This window comes from Anolis carolinensis, unplaced genomic scaffold (genome assembly GCF_035594765.1).
Source record: "Anolis carolinensis isolate JA03-04 unplaced genomic scaffold, rAnoCar3.1.pri scaffold_21, whole genome shotgun sequence".
In the NCBI taxonomy this organism is placed as follows: domain Eukaryota; kingdom Metazoa; phylum Chordata; class Lepidosauria; order Squamata; family Dactyloidae; genus Anolis; species Anolis carolinensis.
In genome coordinates this window covers 1,529,212-1,548,893 of record NW_026943831.1, presented here as the reverse complement: position 1 = coordinate 1,548,893, position 19,682 = coordinate 1,529,212, and the positions used below count along the sequence as shown (strand labels likewise).

General features: G+C 40.3%; 1 protein-coding gene across 1 annotated transcript in view; it reads left to right on the top strand.

Annotated features, from left to right (window-relative positions):
- Positions 1–17,001: 17,001 nt before the first annotated feature.
- LOC134292305 (zinc finger protein 850-like) overlaps positions 17,002–19,682 on the top strand; it is an 85,265-nt gene continuing 82,584 nt past the window's right edge. The window contains exon 1 of the mRNA XM_062966482.1: positions 17,002–19,644. The gene's annotated coding sequence lies outside the window, so the exon portion shown is untranslated. The remainder of the gene's footprint in view (positions 19,645–19,682) is intronic.

Sequence of the window (19,682 nt, the reverse complement as noted above, 5' to 3'; positions counted from 1 at the left end):
TCTCCTGACATTTCACCCACATCTCTTATGCAACTTATGATTTAGCACTAGTATATTATATAATACTAATAATATAATATACTAGTGGTGTATTATAGATATTGTGGTATATTATTAATATAGTACAATCTAAGAAATAATAATGGGTTTTCCAGAAGCATTCTCTCCTGACGTTTCGCCCACATCTCTTATGCAACTTATGATTTAGCACTAGTATGTTACATAATACTAATAGTATAATATACTAGTGGTGTATTATAGATATTGTGGTATATTATTAATGTAGTACAATCTAAGAAATAATAATGGGTTTTCCAGAAGCATTCTCTCCTGACATTTCGCCCACATCTCTTATGCAACTTATGATTTAGCACTAGTATATTATATAATACTAATAATATAATATACTAGTGGTGTATTATAGATATTGTGGTATATGATTAATATAGTACAATCTAAGAAATAATAATGGGTTTTCCAGAAGCATTCTCTCCTGACGTTTCGCCCACATCTTCAAAGCCTGGCTGCTTCCTGCCTGAGGGGATCCTGTGTTGAGAAGTGTTAGCTGGAACTGATTGTTTCCCAAGTCATTCCCTGTTTTCTGGGTGTTGCTCATTATTTTCTGTCCTGAGATTAGAGATTGATTAGCATTGAATGGCCTTGCAGCTTCAAAGCCTGGCTGCTACCTGCCTGGGGGATCCTGTGTTGAGAAGTGTTAGCTGGAACTGATTGTTTCCCAAACAATTCCCTGTGTTCTGGGTGTTGCTCTTTATTTGCTGTCCTGAGGTTAGAGATTGATTAGCATTGAATGGCCTTGCAGCTTCAAGGCCTGGCTGCTTCCTGCCTGAGGGGGGAAATCCTTCACTGGGGTGCGTTAGCTGGCCCTGATTGTTTCATGCCTGGAATTCCCCTGTCTTCTGAGGAGCGTCTTATGTATTTATTTATTTATTTACTTACTGTCCTGATTTGAGAGTGGGGTGAGCTCCCGCTGTTAGCCCCAGCTTCTGCCAACCTAGCCGTTCTCAAACATGCCAATGCGAGTAGGTCAATAGGCACTGGAAACTAATGTGGATGTTCTGACTTGGAGATCTTGCTTAATAGGCGTCGAAAAAAAAACTTAAAAAACAATTCAGGACTAGTATAAAATATTAATATGAATAGAACAAGATTAAATATTGAAAAAAATATTAAAATATTGAAATGACATTACAGGATTTAGAATAACATTGAAAAATATTACTTCAAAAATATTTATGAAAACAATAATACGTAGTGTTGGAAATGACATTGAAAAAATATATAAAGATAATATGACGTAATTTGGGAAATAATATTACAATGATTATTGAAATACTGTAATATTAAATCAATGGAAATAATCTTATTAAAATAATACAGTAATGGAAATGATACTGAAAAAATATCACTTAGATAATATGAAAGAGTATTGAATATAAAATATGAAAACAATAAATAAGTAATAAAATATTATAAAAGATATAAGCCATATTTAATTAGTATTAATTATTATTGAAAATAATATAAAAATATGACTGTATATACTCGAGTATAAGCCTAGCTTTTCCAGCCCTTTTTTTAAGACTGATACTTGGGTGAAGATCCTGGTTGGCTTATATTTGGGTCAGCTTATACTCGAGAATATATGGTACATTTATTATTTTTCTCTATTATTATTGGTATTATTATATTTATTATTTTTCTCTCTTATTATTACATTTCTTATTTTTCTCTATTATTGTTGCTACTATTACATTTATTTTACTCTGTTTTATTATTATTATTATTAATAAATTTATTATTTCACTCTGATCTTATTATTATTAAATTTAATATTCTACTCTGTTTATTATGACTTGTATTATTTTCCTGTATTTATTATTATTATTACATGTATTATTCTGTTTTATTATTATTATTATTATTAATACATTTATTATTTCACTCTGATCTTATTATTATTATTACATTTATTATTCTACTCTGTTTATTATGACTTGTATTATTTTCCTGTATTTATTATTATTATTACATGTATAATTCTGTTTTATTATTATTATTATTATTATTAATACATTTATTATTTCACTCTGATCTTATTATTATTATTACATGTATTATTCTACTCTGTTTATTATGACTTGTATTATTTTCCTTTATTTATTATTATTATTATTATTATTATTACATGTATTATTTTACGCTGTTATCAATTAAAAGGATACATAAGCACATTGACATTGAAGAAGATGAGAATAATGATTTAATCAGGGTTAGACAGTGTTATCTTAAATTACAGTTAATGTAATTTTATTAGTATCTATTTTTATTTCTGAAATTTCCCACCCTCGGCTTATATTGGAGTCAATGATTTCCCAGGTTTTTTTGGGGGGGGGGGGGGTAAAATTAGATGCTTCGGCTTATATTCGGGTTGGCTTATACTCGAGTATATAGGGTATTTGAAGAATATTCCATGGAGAGGACTTCCTCCTCCTCATCATCCTCCTCCTCCCTCTCCATTGAGGGCAATGCGGGGATTTTCCAGTCCGCCGGCAATGCGCGCATTTCACCACTGGATGGAGACAAACACACACAGCGGCTTCTTCCCATTCACTCTCTCTCCGCCCGCAATGCGCGCATTTCACCACTGGATGGAGACAAACACACACAGCGGCTTCTTCCCATTCACTCTCTCTCCGCCCGCAATGCGCGCATTTCACCACTGGATGGAGACAAACACACACAGCGGCTTCTTCCCATTCACTTTCTCTCCGCCCGCAATGCACGCATTTCACCACCGGAGGGAGACAAACACACAGCGGCTTCCTCGCCATTCACTCTAGAATTCACATTCAAAAATTCGCAAAAAATCAGCCGGTGTTCGAATCTCTCCGAAACGTGGGCGGAGTAGTCCCCTGGTGCGTGGGCTGATCGTGACAAAATTCCAAGGAGATGGGCTTTGTAGTTTTCTCGTAAAAAATACTTTTCAAAAAATAAATTTAAAAATTCGCAAAAACTAAGCCAGTGTTCAAAACTCTCCGAAACTTGGCCAGAGTAATCCCCTGGTCCGTGGGCCGATTGTGACAAAATTTCAAGGAGATGGGCTTTGTAGTTTTCACGTAAATAAATAAATAAATAAATTTAAAAATTCACAAATTAAAAACTTCGCAAAAACTCAGCCGGTGTTCAAAACTCTCCGAAACTGCCCCTAGAGAGGCAGGAGGTGACCCTAGAGAGGCAGAAGGTGACCCTAGAGAGGCAGAAGGTGACCCTAGAGAGGCAGAAGGTGACCCTACAGAGGCAGAAGGTGACCCTAGAGAGGCAGAAGGTGACCCTAGAGAGGCAGCCGCAAGGTGACCCTTCCCTGCCGCAAGGTGACCCTTCCCTGCCGCAAGGTGACCCTTCCCTGCCGCAAGGTGACCCTTACCTGCCGCTAGGTGCACCTTCCCTGCCGCTATATAGGGGCTCTCCCATACTAGAGGGTCATTAATGTTTTATGGCCAGCCTGCCTTATGGCTGGCATATGTTCCTTGTCAGCCGACCAGAGAAGTCAAAGATTGGAGATCATGACATCATGCCCCCTCCAAAGACAGTCCTCCCCCCTTGTATGGAGGTTTGTGTGGGTTTTGGACGTGAAACCTGTTGATGGGTGTGGGTGCATTTATGTCAGAATCCGTGACCCATTCTGATTCACTGAGAGGAAAATGCTTCCACCTGACGAAATATTGGAGAGTGTTTTTCCTGACTCTGAAGTCTAATATTTCCGCCACCTCATAGTGTTGGTTGCCCCCTATCATGATGGGTGGGGGCGGGGGCTTGACTGGGTGCCACTGGGAGCTCTCGGGATCTGGTTTGAGGAGACTGAAGTGGAAAACGGGGTGAATCATTCTGTCGGACTGGGGGAGTTCGAGTTCTGCGGTGACTTCGGTGACTGCGGGCCAACGTATCTGGCAGCCAACTTCTTGGCTTGGTTGGCTGTCTACCTTTGAGGTATTTGGTGGAGAGGTAGACCTGTTGCCCTGGCTTGAGGTCCCAATCTGGTCTCCTGTGTTTGTCCGCTTGGTGTTTGTAAGCTGCCTTGGCCTCTTCTAGCGCCTGTGTGATGACTGGCCATGCGACCTTAATTCTCGCCATCCATTCTGCCAAGGGGACTGGGTCAGACTGGATGACCTCTGGGGTTGGCAGCGTGCGGAGGTTGCGGCCGTAAACTATCTCGAATGGGGAGTGACCTGTGCTGGAATGTACCGAATTATTGTACGCCACCTGGGCATAGGCCAAAAACCTTGACCAATTATTCTGTTGGTAGTTGGTGTAACATCTCAGGTATTGTTCCAGCACCTGGTTGACCCTCTCTGTTTGCCCGTCAGTCTGGGGGTGGTATGCCGTGCTGAGGGCTTGCTTGGCCCCTAATTGGCGTAGAAACGCTTTCCAAAATCTGGACACGAATACCGATCCCCAGTCTGGTATGACCTCCGAGGGGGCCCCATGGTGCTTATAGCAGTGATCAATGAACAATTGTGCCAATTGCTCTGCATTGGGCATGCAAGGAAGGTTCTGGCATTTGGTACAAATTGTCGGGTTCTCTTCTCCCAGTTGTGCTGTGGGTCCGTCTTCCAAAGAAAAGCACAAGACACATGCTGGTAGATTCCAACAGGTTTTTATTGTACCGAATGCCAGAACCTTCTTTTGGCCGACATACATAGGGGCTCCCACATACCAGAGGGTCATTGGTGTTTTATGGCCGGCCTGTTTTATGGCTGGCATCTGTTCCTTGTCAGCCAACCAGAGATGTCAAGGATTGGAAATCATGACACCTTGCAGATGTTGCTGTGAAACGAGTTAAATATGCGGCCCATGCAGGTGACATCTCTTTTTTTGGCAATAACCGGGAAGAGATAGCCTCGGTCATGACCACCTTAGGTGGATATCAGCAAGTTTCTGGGGCTCAGATTAATTTGCAGAAAAGCCGTTTGATCTCTTTCGTTAGGGAAAAGGGAACCTTGTGTTTATCTCCGGTGGAGGTGGTAACAGCGAGTAAACAAACCCGACAAGAAAACCAAACGCTAGAGAGACTAGAGGAGTGTAAAATTTTAGGTTTATGGTTTTCAATTAAACCTTCTGGATGGGAAAAGAATTGGCATCTTTGGCTAAAAAAGATCAAAGAATATTTTGATAAATGGAAACCATGGCGACTAAATGTTTACCAAAAGGCTGTGTACGTGAAGACTTATATCATGCCCCTGGCCTTAAATTTGGCCGCGGTCTACCCTCCCCCCCAGAAAGTCTTAAAGGAAGCGGAGAAACTGGTTTTCCGTTTTGTGTGGGGAACAGCCAATTTCCCTCTGGCCAGGGCGGTGGCCTATAGGAAGACGACCCAAGCAGGCCTCGATTTACCAGCTTTGCGTCTGAAGTTTTTGGCTATTTTCCTTAGCCAGAATTTTGGAAAATATGGCCAAGGGATTCTCCAAGAGGATGGCTTGGAGGGGTGGCTTGCCCTTTTCGCAAAGCACTGGGTCAACGAAAGCTGGGCAGAGAAGTGGTGGGGGGAGAAACCGGTGCCTTTTCTAGTGACAGCCGCCATAAAGCATGCTGGGCCTGATTTCCTGATAGAAGTCTATGGACAGATCCAACAAAATAAAGTACTGGCAAAGTGGTTCCGGGCTCAGAGAGGGGTCATTAAGAACCTAAAGCAGTTTGTTTACTGGGAGATGGTGGACGTGGTTTTCTTTCAGCCACAGATGGAAAAAAATGCCCGAAAAGAACATTTGTCCAATTATTTAAAAGAAACACCAGAAAAAATAGAATATTTCATGGACCGGAGGATTCCCTTTGGTCTGTGGGACATTCGATGGAGGTTTTACCATCAAATCTACTTTTTGAAGGGCAACCGACCGTGGCTGAAAGAAGAAGAAGGAGTTTGTCCCAGACTTCTCTGCCAGGAACATGCCTGTGTCACCGGAAGCAAGCCTAGGGAGACCACTGAGCATTTCGTCAGGGATTGCCCTTCAGCCAAAGAGACCTGGCAAAAAGTGGCCGTCGCTTTTGACTGGCCGGACTTGGCGCTTCAGCCTTGGGAGGCGGTGGCCTCTGGACTGGAGCCGGAGGGCGGGATCCGGGGGCCACGTCGACACCACGGCAGGAAGAGGAAGAGGGGTCAGCAGGGGGACACCCGGGAGGCCTTTTGGGATGTTCCTTGGTCAACGACAAGGTTGTGATGTCTCATGGGCCATGTAGTCCTGTTCCTAGTATTATTGTGACAGATGAAGAGGAAAACTTGGGTTTCCCACCGTTTCAGCCAGAATTGGAGCCCTTGCACCTGCAGGATATTTGCCCTCCAGAAGACAGCCAAACAAGCCTTGAGCAGAAATCTCCCCCATTTTCTCGCCGGGATTATTATAATCAACAAAGAGGCGCTCGCGAGGCGACTCGCCGGAGCGCCAGGATAGCTGCCAGACAATTAGATGATTAAGTCTGTTTCCCTTAGGAAACTTTAAGGAGTCAAGCATCAGGACACAGAATGGCTTTCGTTTCTTGTTCCCCAGAGAAAGTGTTCTTTGGCGGGAAAACAACATCCTATTTAGGTGTTTGCTCTCAAAGAAACCCTTGCGGAGTCAATTCGTCAGCTCGTGGAGTGAGATCGTGTGTAGACTTCGTACTCCAGTTCCCAGCTACTGAATCAAGTTCCCAGCCCTGCCTTGTTCCACGGATTTCTATGGACTCAGTTCTTGTTCCACGTTTGCCTTGTTTCAAGTTGGACCTTGCCTTGTCTTGCCTTGCCTTGCCTTGGTCCAGATCCGTCGTCGGCTGGGCTCAGTGCAGTCTGGGTGAGGGTGAACTACAACTCCCAAAATCAAGGTCCATTCCCCGAAACCCCGGCAGTGTGTTTAGTGGGTCCTGGGGCTCCTCAGCTGCAAGTTTGGTCCAGATCCGCCGTCGGCTGGGCTCAGTGCTGTCTGGGTGAGGGTGAACTACAACTCCCAGAGCAAAGGTCAATCGCCCTGAAACCAGGCCTGCGTGCACAGTTGGCTGTGCTGGGTCTGCGTGCCAGGCCGGGTCCAGACCCGCTGTCGCCCACATCAGGGCTCTCTGGGTAAAGGGAGAACTACAACTCCCAAAACCCCTGCAGTAGGTTCCCTGGGTGATGGAGCTTCTCTGTGCCAAGCTTGGTCCCACTCCCGGTCCATAGTCGGTGGTGGCGGTGGGGGGCGGGGGCGGTCAGGAAACAATCAGGGCCAGCTAACACTCCCCAACAAAGGATTCCCCCAGTGAGGGGATGGGATAGGGGATTCAAAAACATGCACATGTGAGTAGATCGATAGGTACTGCAAGTTGCTGAACTTGGCAGACCGAAAGCTTGATGGTTCTAATCCGAGGAGTGAGATGAGCTCCTGTTGTTAGCTCCAGCTTCTGCCAACCTAGCAGTCCAAAAACGTGCACATGTGAGTAGATGGATAGGTACTGCAACTTGCTGAACTTGGCAGACCGAAAGCTCGATGGTTCTAATTATTATCAATATTATATGTAGATACAATATATTATAATATTAGTATAATAATAATATAATATAATAATATATTATTGTATTATATATAATGTAATATATTATTATATTATATTAATAATATTATTAATGTTATATGTAGATACAATATAGTATAATATTGGTATAAAATAATATTATATAATAATATAATATAATATAATAATTTCAAGCCTTATTTAGTGCACTTTTGCCCAGTTCATTTTATGATTTTATTGCTGTATTTTAATCTGTGTTTTATTAATGATTGTGATTTTATTTTATGTCTTTTAATTTACATTTGCGCGTTGTTGGTTTTTTTTGGGGGGGGGGGGATATGATGTATTGTAAGTTTGTTTTTGTATTTGTAAGCTGCCCCGAGTCCTCCTGGGGAGATGGAGGCGGGGTATAAAAATAAAATAATAATAATAATTATTATTATTATTATTATTATTATTATTATTATTATTATATAATATTTCATAATATAATATATTATTATATTATATTAATAATATTATTATCAATATTATATGTATATACAATATATTATATTATTATGGTCTCAGGAAGCGAGTGTAGGTATTACAAATCCCATCATCCGTGGTCCATCCTCCCCCAATCTGTACCAGTCTGTAAAGGAGGTCACGGGAGTCCTGTCTGCCAAGTTTGGTCCAGTTCTGCCACTGGTGGGCTGTGGGAGTGGGAGCGATGGAAAGTACTGCAAATCCCATCATCCGATCAGGTCTTCTAAAAAGTGAAAGTTTTTCTTTAAATGTGATTCGGGAGTAAGAGCAAGGACATGACTGCATCCACCTGAGGCTAATGTGCTTCCTCCCCATATTAACCCTGAGATGAGTCACTCGGCTTCACTCTCGCCTCGGAATCCACCGGATTCTGTGAGTAGAACTTCTACGTTACCTTTGCATGTCTCATGTAACTATGTGCATTGTAAACAAACTTATAGCCACTGTATATATTATTACATATTATATATATATATATTCTATTATATTTTTTACATTTAATTTAATTTAGTTTACAGTATTTTTATTCCGCCCTTCTTTCTCACCCCGAAGGGGACTCAGGCGGATCACAATGTACACATACATGGCAAACATTCAATGCCTTGACATAGAACAGAGACAGAGACAAACGCAGGCTCCAAGCTGGCCTCGAACTCATGGTCAGAGTGATTTGTTGCAGCTGGCTGCTCACCAGCCTACGCCACAGCAAATATAAAATGTTTTTATATTTTATATATGTATTTATCAATTATCAATACACTTACAAATTGCATATTGTTATATACAGTAGAGTCTCACTTATCCAAGACTCGCTTATCCAACGTTCTGGATTATCCAATGCATTTTTGTAGTCAATGTTTTCAATATATCGTGATATTTTGGTGCTAAATTCGTAAATACAGTAATTGCAACATAACATTACTGCGTATTGAACTACTTTTCTGCCAAATTTGTTGTATAACATGATGTTTTGGTGCTTAATTTGTAAAGTCATAACCTAATTTGATGTTTAATAGGCTTTTCCTTAATCCCTTCTTATTATCCAACATATTCACTTATCCAACATTCTGCCAGCCTGTTTATGTTGGATAAGTGAGACTCTACTGTATTTTGTATATTAATATTTATATTATATAAAGTAGAGTCTCACTTATCCAACATAAACAGGCTGGCAGAACGTTGGATAAGCAAATATGTTGGATAATAAGGAGGGATTAAGGAAAAGCCTATTAAACATCAAATAAGGTTATGTAATACACAGCAGTGTTATGTAGTAATTACTGTATTTACAAATTTAGCACCAAAAAATGCATTGGATAATCCAGAACGTTGGATAAGCGAGACTCTACTGTATTACATATTACTGTATGTAGTATAAAATATAAATATTATATATTTTATCTATATTACATTAATAATATCTATGTTATATAATTATTATATTTATATTTACCATTATATATTTATTATATTTATATTTATAATGCATTTATATTTTAGGTCATGTATTTATTGTAATATTAATTATTACATAATATTTTTATATTTATTTTCATATTTACCATTCTGTATTTATTTATAATATCATTTTATATATTTGTTATATTTATATTATAATTCATTTATATTTTAGCTCATGTATTTATTGTAATATTAATTATTATATCATATTTTTATACTTACTATAAAAATATGATATAATAATATTTTATTTATTTATTATATTTATATTTACCACTAGCTTTGCCTGGCCATGCGTTGCTGTGGCTTCTGGGAATCCTTTGTTGGCCAGGTGGAATAGCAATGAATAGCCTTGCAGCCTCAAAGCCTGGCTGTTTCCTTCTTATGGGAATCCTTGTTTGGTGAGCTGGAATGCAACGGAATAGGCTTTCTGCTTGGAAACCTGGGAACTTGCATTCTAGGGGAATGGTTTTTTGGGCTGCTAGAATTGCAATGAATATCCTCGCAGATTCAAAGCCTGGCTGCTTGCTACCTTGTGGAATGCCTGGCTGGCCTTGGTTGGCATCTCGGTGTTTTGGACTACAACTCCCACAATTCCTAGGTCAGCTTGACCAACACTATCTCATAATGCGTTGCTGTGGCGTAGTCAATTGACCACCTTGATTAGAATGTAATGGCCTCGTAGCTTCAAAGCCTGGCTGCTTCCTGCCTGGGGGGAATTTTTGTTGGGAGGTGTTAGCTGGCCCTGGTTGTTTCCTGCCTTGAATTCCCCTGTTTTCAGAGTGTTGTAATAATAATAATAATAATAATAATAATAATAATAATAATAATAATAATAAAAACTGCCAACTGCAAAAGGCCACCCTACTGGGATCTGCTCGCATCATCCGAAAATACATCACACAGTCCTAGACACTTGGGAAGTGTTCGACTTGTGATTTTGTGATACGAAATCCAGCATATCTATCTTGTTTGCTGTGTCATAATAAAATAATAATAATATAATATACCGCCCTATCTCCCAAAGGGACTCAGGGCGGTTTCCAGTCATACAAACAAGTACATTACATAACCACATAATAAACATAATATTAAAGTAAGATAAAGATAAAAAGCTATACAATTAGATAATACAATAAATACAGTAGAGTCTCACTTATCCAATGTTCTGTATTATCCAAGGCAGTCTGCCTTTTAGTGGTCATTGTTTTGTAGTCAATGTTGCAACGTTTTGGTGCTAAATTTGTAAATACAGTAATTACTACATAACATTACTGTGTATTAAACTGACTTTTCTTTCAATTTATTGTAAAACATGATGCTTTGGTGCTCAATTTGTAAAATCATAATGTAATTTTTTGTTTAATAGGCTCTCCTTATTATCCAAGATTTTCACTTGCCCAATGTTCTCCCAGTCCGCACAGGCGCAGTTGGTGTTTGGGGGGTTTTCGGATTTTTTGGAGGGATGATGTGTTATGGAGTTGTGGTTGTGTTGTCGGAACCCAGCGGGGAGGACTCTGGGTTGTGTTGTCAAGTTTCGTGTTTCTGTGTTGTTTAGTTTTGTTGTTAACCTCTCCTCTAAAATGGTTAGAACACTTTTATTTATATAGATATTCAGGTCCAGAGGTCAGTGGTAGACCAGAGTGACTACTCAAAAACCTGCCTGTAATGAAGTATGAATTTTTGGTTTACAGATGTTATGTTTAATTGTGTGTTTGTGTTTTAAAAGGGTAAGTATTACAGTTATTGCCTCTCAGCACTCAGAGGCTGGTTGCCATGGAGAAGTAGGCGGAGCCAACTGCCTTTTGTTGAAGAAGTGCAGAGTTTAAAAAAGGGATTCAGTCTGTGCCCTGATGAGGCACAGGGAAGACTGATCCTAGGCTGAGGGGATCAAGGAGACTCAATTGTTCATTTTGAGTCGGTTTAAAATAAGTTTGGTGACTTATTTAATGTAGTCTGTGTCCTGGTAAGGAACAGAGAATCTGTGATCGTATATCACAGGGTGACTGCGGTTTAAAAGTGGCAGAGGAAGAAGTTCTAACTACTTTAAGCAAAAGAAGTGACACTTTAGGGAGTTTAACTCACTTCATTCTAGTATTGTAACTGTTAATAAAAGTGTCTCTAAGTGAGAAACAACATTGTAACCACAAAGCTCTGTGCCTGAATAAACTTGTTATTGTTCATCCAACATCTAAGCCTCTGTCGCATATATTATAAATCAAGTTGCATTACCATCTAAAGTGAATAAGAAGAAGAAAGAAAAAAAGTAAAAGGTCTCCTCTCTGAGTCTTTGGTGGTTGCATCTTCGCAAATTGGTGGCAGCGGTGGGATAAAAAGATTTCCCCGCCTGAAAGAACCTTAGTCGTTCTTAGTCCTTTGCAAACTGGTGGCAGTCGTTATACATTCTTTGCACTGCCCAAACCACCAGGTCTTCAATTCGCAGAAAATACACAGAAAGCCTTCCTTGTGGACCGTCTTCTTTCTTTCTTTCTTTCTTTCTTCCTTCTCCAGGCGGTCGTTGCTTGTCCCAAGAACCAAGGGTGGGCCGGAGGCGAGAAGCCCCTGAAGGCATTCAAGTCCCGAGACCCCCGCGCTGTGGCGAGCAGCCCACGGGCCGGCCCTTCGTCCTGGGACGGAAAGGGTGGCCAGGTGAGGAGCCCTCCCCCTCCTTGTGATTGACGCTGTCATGCTCTTCTTTTGTTATTGGAATCATAGAATCGAAGAGACCTCATGGGCTATCCAGTCCAACCCCATTCTGCCAAGAAGCAGGAAATTAAAATTAAAAATAAAAAGGCATTGCTTTACATAAAACGTGTGGGAACAATATGAGTATAGGAAAGTAGGAAAGAGTAATAAGCATGAAAGAAAAAAGAGAAAGAGGGAAGAAAGAAAGAAAGAAAAGGGGGGAAGGGGAAAAAGAGAAGAAGGGGGGGGGAAAGGGGGCCAGGAGGACAGGGGGGGAAAGGGGGGGATGTTTGTGACTTCCGTTCTTCTTCCTTCTGTTTAATTGCAAGTTGATTCTGAACTAAATACAGTAGAGTCTCGCTTATCCAAGGTTCTGTATTATCCAAGGCAGTCTGCCTTTTAGTCGTCATTGTTTTTGTAGTCAATGTTGCCATGTTTTGGTGCTAAATTCGTAAATACAGCAAGTACTACATAACACTACTGTGTATTGAACTGCTTTTTCTTTCAATTTGTTGTAAAACATGATGTTATGGTGCTTAATTTGTAAAATCATAACGTAATTTTATGTTTAATGGGCTTTTTGCTTGCTCCCTCCTTATTATCCAAGATTTTCACTTATCCAAGGTTCTGCCGGCCTGTTTAGCTTGGATAAGTGATATATATATATACACACACACATTCTATTCTATTCAATAATAATAATAATAATAATAATAATAATAATAATAATAATAATGATAATAATTTTTATATTGATATCTATATATATAAAAGAGTGATGGCATCACGGCAATTCACAAAACAACAAAAGTACAGGCCCCCCAACCTCAAAATTTGACAACACAACCCATCATCCACGCCTCAAGGTTGATACAACAAAAAGAAAAGAAAAATAAAGTCCTAATTAGAGGGAGAGCAATAATTGTTTTTATCCAATTGCTGCCAGTTTAGAGGGCTAATCTCTGCCCACTTGGTTGCCTAGCAACCAAGGGACAGCCAGGTTTCAGTTAGGGGACAGGCAGATTTAAGCCTCACTGAGGCTTCTTCCACAGATTATCTAATTTGCACTGGATTATATGGCAGTGTAGACTCAAGGCCCTTCCACACAGCTCTATAACCCATTTATAATCTTATATTATCTGCTTTGCACTGGATTATCTTGACTCCACACTGCCATATAATCCACTTCAGTGCATTTTATACAGCTGTGAAGAAGGGGCCTCATATAATCCAGTTCTAAGCAGATAATATAAGATTAGAAATATACAGTAGAGTCTCACTTATACAACGTAAACAGGCCGGCAGGATAAGTGAATATGTTGGATAATAAGAAGGGATTCAGGAAAAGCCAATTAAACATCAAATTAGGTAATCGTTATACAAATAAAGCACCAAAACATCATATTATACAACAAATTTGACAGAAAAAGTAGTTCCATGCGCAGTAATGCTATGTAGTATTTACAGTAGAGTCTCACTTATCCAACACTCGATTATCCAACGTTCTGGATTATCCAACGCATTTTTGTAGTCAATGCTTTCAATATACCGTGATATTTTGGTGCTAAATTCATAAATACAGTAATTTCTATATAACATTACTGTGTACTGAACTACTTTTTCTGTCAAATTTGTTGTCTAACATGATGTTTTGGTGCTTAATTTGTAAAATCATAACTTAATTTGATGTATAATAGGGTTATCCTTAATTCCTCATTATCCAACATATTCGCTTATCCAACGTTCTGCCGGCCCGTTTATGTTGGATAAGTGAGACTCTAATGTACTGTATTTACAAATTTACCACTAAAATATCACAATGAATTTAAAACACTGACTACAAAAACATTGATTATGAAAAGGCAGGCTGCGTTGGATAATCCAGAACATTGTATAAGCGAATGTTGGATAAGTGAGATTGTACTTTAATATGAAATAATTACTGGGATAGAATAATGCAGAACAATATAATCTCTAAAACCAGGACAGGAAATAAACAGGGGAATTCCAGACAGGAAACAATCAGGGCCAGCTAACACCTCCCAACCAAGTATTCCCATCATCAAAGTCTGGCACATCCTCTGTTTTCTCAGGGCCACAGACAGTAGAAGCACATAAAATATCGCAAACAACACCACTCTGAAAACAAGGGAATTCCAGACAGGAAACAATCAGGGCCAGCTAACACCTCCCAACAAAAAATTCACTCAGGGAGGAAACAGCCAGGCTTTAAAGCTGCAAGGCCATTACATCCTAATCATTTTTCCTAATTGCAGCATTCAAACTTGCCTCCAACAAACAAAAAAACCCAATCAGAAATATTGTATATTCACAACCTTTCGGAAATAATATCCCCTGATGGCGCAGCGTGTTAAAGCGCTGAGCTGCTGAACTTCTGGACTGAAAGGCCACAGGTTTGAATTGGGGGAGCGGAGAGAGCCCCCACTGTTAGCTCCAGCTTCTGCCAACCCAGAAGTTCGAAAACATGCAAATGTGAGTGCATCAATAGGTACTGCTCCGGCGGGAAGGTAACGCTGCTCCATGTAGTCATCCCACATGACCTTGGAGGAGTCTACGGACAACGCCGGCTCTTCGGCTTAGAAATGGAGATGAGCACCAACCTCCAGAGTCAGACACGACTGGACTTAATGTCAGGGGAAAACCTTTACCCTTTACCTTAACTACCACCAATTCCTCAATACTTTATTTCCCAGACCACCAGACTTCGCCACAGCAACGCGTGGCCGGGCACAGTTAGTTATATTATATTTATATTAAGGTAAAGGTTTTCCCCTGATGTTAAGTCCAGTCATGTCTGACTCTGGGGGTTGGTGCTCATCTCCATTTCTAAGCCGAAGCGTTGTCCATAGACTCCTCCAAGGTCATGTGGCCATTGGCATGGCTGCATGGAGCGCCATTACCTTCCCGCCGGAGCGGTACCTATCGATCTACTCACACTGGCATGTTTTCGAACTGCTAGGTTGGCAGGAGCTGGGGCTAACAGCGGCCGCTCTTGGGGTTTGAACCTGGGACCTTTCGGTCTGCAAGTTCAGTGCTTTAACGCACTTCGCCACCGGGGCTCCTTATATTTATATTATATTGTATTAATTTATATTATATTTATATTGATACAAAATAATAACTTCAAAAAATTGACCAGTCAGTCTTTTTTTTACCTACCATTATTTTCTTTTAATAAGAATGTTAGTTTGTCCATGGATAGTATACCGGATGGATAGTATACCGGATATAAAGGATTGGATGATTAAGAGGACCCGAAGCCCTTCCTCCCAACGGTCACTGCGAGCCCAGGCACGGGTCAGTTTTTCCTTGAGAGTGGTCATCTGACCTGCATTTAGCATTGACTCTGGGGATCTTGTATTTTAATAGTGTTTTATCTCTTTGTTTTCATGGTGTTGTGCGCTGCCTTGAGCCGCAAGGAGAGGCAGGTAATAACATTATTATTATTGTGATTATTGTTATGGATGGGATTTGGATGGTAAATATGCAAAATACAGTAATAATAATAAGTAGTAAAAATAATAATAGTAGTCCCTATTGGTATTTTTTTTACCATTATTATATGTACCCTTGGGTTTGAATAGTTACAGGATTTAATGTTCTCTTCTCTTTTCTGTATTTCCTGCAGGCAAACGTCCTGGAACGTGCCCGTGAAGCATATAGACTTCTGCCCTTTATATGCATTTAATTTCCCGTTCCGCCTCCTTTGCGCCGTTTGCTTGAGCCGCAAAACGCCAGCGTCCTGTCAGAATTCGTTAATGATGTTCTAATTTAATTTTAATTTTCATTGTTTTAAAGTTTGCATTTAATTTCCCGTTCCGCCTCCTTTGCGCCGTTTGCTGGAGACGCAAAACGCCAGTGTCCTGTCAGAATTCATCGTTAATGATGTTCTAATTTAATTTTAATTTTCATTGTTTTAAAGTTTGCATTTAATTTCCCGTTCTGCCTCCTTTGCGCCGTTTGCTGGAGACGCAAAACGCCAGCGTCCTGTCAGAATTCATCGTTAATGATGTTCTAATTTAATTTTAATTTTCATTGTTTTAAAGTTTGCATTTAATTTCCCGTTCCGCCTCCTTTGCGCCGTTTGCTGGAGACGCAAAACGCCAGCGTCCTGTCAGAATTCATCGTTAATGATGTTCTAATTTAATTTTAATTTTCATTGTTTTAAATTTTGCATTTAATTTCCCGTTCTGCCTCCTTTGCGCCGTTTGCTGGAGACTCAAAACGCCAGCGTCCTGTCAGAATTCATCGTTAATGATGTTCTAATTTAATTTTAATTTTCATTGTTTTAAAGTTTGCATTTAATTTCCCGTTCCGCCTCCTTTGCGCCGTTTGCTGGAGCCGCAAAACGCCAGCGTCCTGTCAGAATTCATTCCTGTCAGATTACTGTATTTATGTATTTAGCACCAAAATATCACAATATATTGAAAGCATTGACTACAAAAATGCGTTGGATAATCCAGAACGTTGGATAATCGAGTGTTGGATAAGTGAGACTCTACTGTAAATACTACATAGCATTAATGCGCATGGAACTACTTTTTCTGTCAAATTTGTTGTATAATATGATGTTTTGGTGCTTTATTTGTATAACGATTACCTAATTTGATGTTTAATTGGCTTTTCCTGAATCCCTTCTTATTATCCAACATATTCACTTATCCTGCCGGCGTGTTTACATTGGATAAGTGAGACTCTACTGTATATTTATAATCTTATATTATCTGCTTAGAACTGGATTATATGAGGCCCTTTCTTCACAGCTGTATAAAATGCACACTGAAGTGGATTATATGGCAGTGTGGAGTCAAGATAATCCAGTGCAAAGCAGATAATGTAAGATTATAAATGGGTTATAGAGCTGTGTGGAAGGGCCTTGAGTCTACACTGCCATATAATCCAGTGCAAATTAGATAATCTGTGGAAGAAGTCTAAGTGAGGCCTAAATCGGCCTGTCCCCTAACTGAAACCTGGCTGTCCCTTGGTTGCTAGGCAACCAAGTGGGCAGAGATTAGCCCTCTAAACTGGCAGCAATTGGATAAAAACAATTATTGCTCTCCCTCTAATTAGGACTTTATTTTTCTTTTCTTTTTGTTGTATCAACCTTGAGGCATGGATGATGGGTTGTGTTGTCAAATTTTGAGGTTGGGGGGCCTGTACTTTTGTTGTTTTGTGAATTGCCGTGATGCCATCACTCTTTTATATATATACTAGCTGTGCCCGGCCACGCGTTGCTGTGGCGAAGTCTGGTGGTCTGGGAAATAAAGTTTTGAGGAATTGGTGGTAGTTAAGGTCAAGGGTAAAGGTTTTCCCCTGACATTAAGTCCAGTCGTGTCTGACTCTGGAGGTTGGTGCTCATCTCCATTTCTAAGCCGAAGAGCCGGCGTTGTCCGTAGACTCCTCCAAGGTCATGTGGGATGACTACATGGAGCGGCGTTACCTTCCCGCCGGAGCAGTACCTATTGATGCACTCACATTTGCATGTTTTTGAACTTCTGGGTTGGCAGAAGCTGGGGCTAACAGTAAAGGCTCACTCTGGTCCCCCAATTCAAACCTGCGGCCTTTCAGTCCAGAAGTTCAGCAGCTCAGCGCTTTAACACGCTGCGCCATCAGGGGATATTATTTCCTAAAGGTTGTGAATATATAATATTTCTGATTGGTTTTTTTTGTTTGTTGGAGGCAAGTATGAATGCTGCAATTAGGAAAAATGATTAGGATGTAATGGCCTTGCAGCTTTAAAGCCTGGCTGTTTCCTCCCTGAGTGAATTTTTTGTGGGGAGGTGTTAGCTGGCCCTGATTGTTTCCTGTCTGGAATTCCCTTGTTTTCAGAGTGGTGTTGTTTGCGATATTTTATGTGCTTCTACTGTCTGTGGCCCTGAGAAAACAGAGGATTTGCCAGACTTTGATGATGGGAATACTTTGTTGGGATGTGTTAGCTGGCCCTGATTGTTTCCTGTGTGGAATTCCCCTGTTTATTCACTGTCCTGGTTTTAGAGATTATATTGTTCTGCATTATTCTATCCCAGTAATTATTTCATATTAAAGAAGAATCTCACTTATCCAACATTCGCTTATACAATGTTCTGGATTATCCAACGCAGTCTGCCTTTTCATAATCAATGTTTTTGTAGTCAGTGTTTTAAATTCATTGTGATATTTTAGTGGTAAATTTGTAAATACAATACAGTAGAGTCTCACTTATCCAACATAAACGGGCTGGCAGAATGTTGGATAAGCGAATATGATGGATAACAAGGAGGGATTAAGGATAAGCCTATTAAACATCAAATTAAGTTATGATTTCACAAATTAAGGACCAAAACATCATGTTAGACAACAAATTTGGAAGAAAAAGTAGTTCAATACACAGTAATTCTATGTAGAAATTACTGGATTTATGAATTTAGCACCAAAATATCACGATATATTGAAAGCATTGACTACAAAAATGCGTTGGATAATCCAGAACGTTGGATAAGTGAGACTCTACTGTAAATACTACATAGCATTACTGCGCATGGAACTACTTTTTCTGTCAAATTTGTTGTATAACATGATGTTTTGGTGCTTAATTTGTATAACGATTACCTAATTTGATGTTTAATCGGCTTTTCCTGAATCCCTTCTTATTATCCAACATATTCACTTATCCTGCCGGCCTGTTTATGTTGGATAAGTGAGACTCTACTGTATATTGATAATCTTATATTATCTGCTCAGAACTGGATTATATGAGGCCCTTTCTTCACAGCTGTATAAAATGCACACTGAAGTGGATTATATGGCAGTGTGGAGTCAAGATAATCCAGTGCAAAGCAGATAATGTAAGATTATAAATGGGTTATAGAGCTGTGTGGAAGGGCCTTGAGTCTACACTGCCATATAATCCAGTTAAAATCAGATAATCTGTGGAAGAAGCCTAAGTGAGGCCTAAATCTGCCTGTCCCCTAACTGAAGCCTGGCTGTCCCTTGGCTGGTTGCTAGGCAACCAAGTGGGCAGAGATTAGCCCTCTAAACTGGCAGCAATTGGATAAAAAAATTATTGCTCTCCCTCTAATTAGGACTTTATTTTTTTCTTTTTGTTGTATCAACCTTGAGGCGTGGATGATGGGTTGTGTTGTCAAATTTTGAGGTTGGGGGGCCTGTAGTTTTGTTGTTTTGTGAATTGCCGTGATGCCGTCACTCCTTTATATATATAGATATACATTATTTTCTTCTCTGAGGGCGGGGCGCCAGGAGGGAGCGAGGGAAGGAGAAAGGGCAGAAGCCACGCCTCCCGCCTTCGGGCGCCATCTTGGGGCCGGGCGGAAGTCCAACGAGAGCGGAAGGCTTCTGCTTCCTAGACGGGCGGTTCCTCACTTCCGAGCGGTTCCTCAATGGCGGCGGAGAGCTGAGGAGAGCGGGAAGCGGCAGGTAAGGCGGCCTTGGGCCTTCCCTCCGGCGTTTTGGAC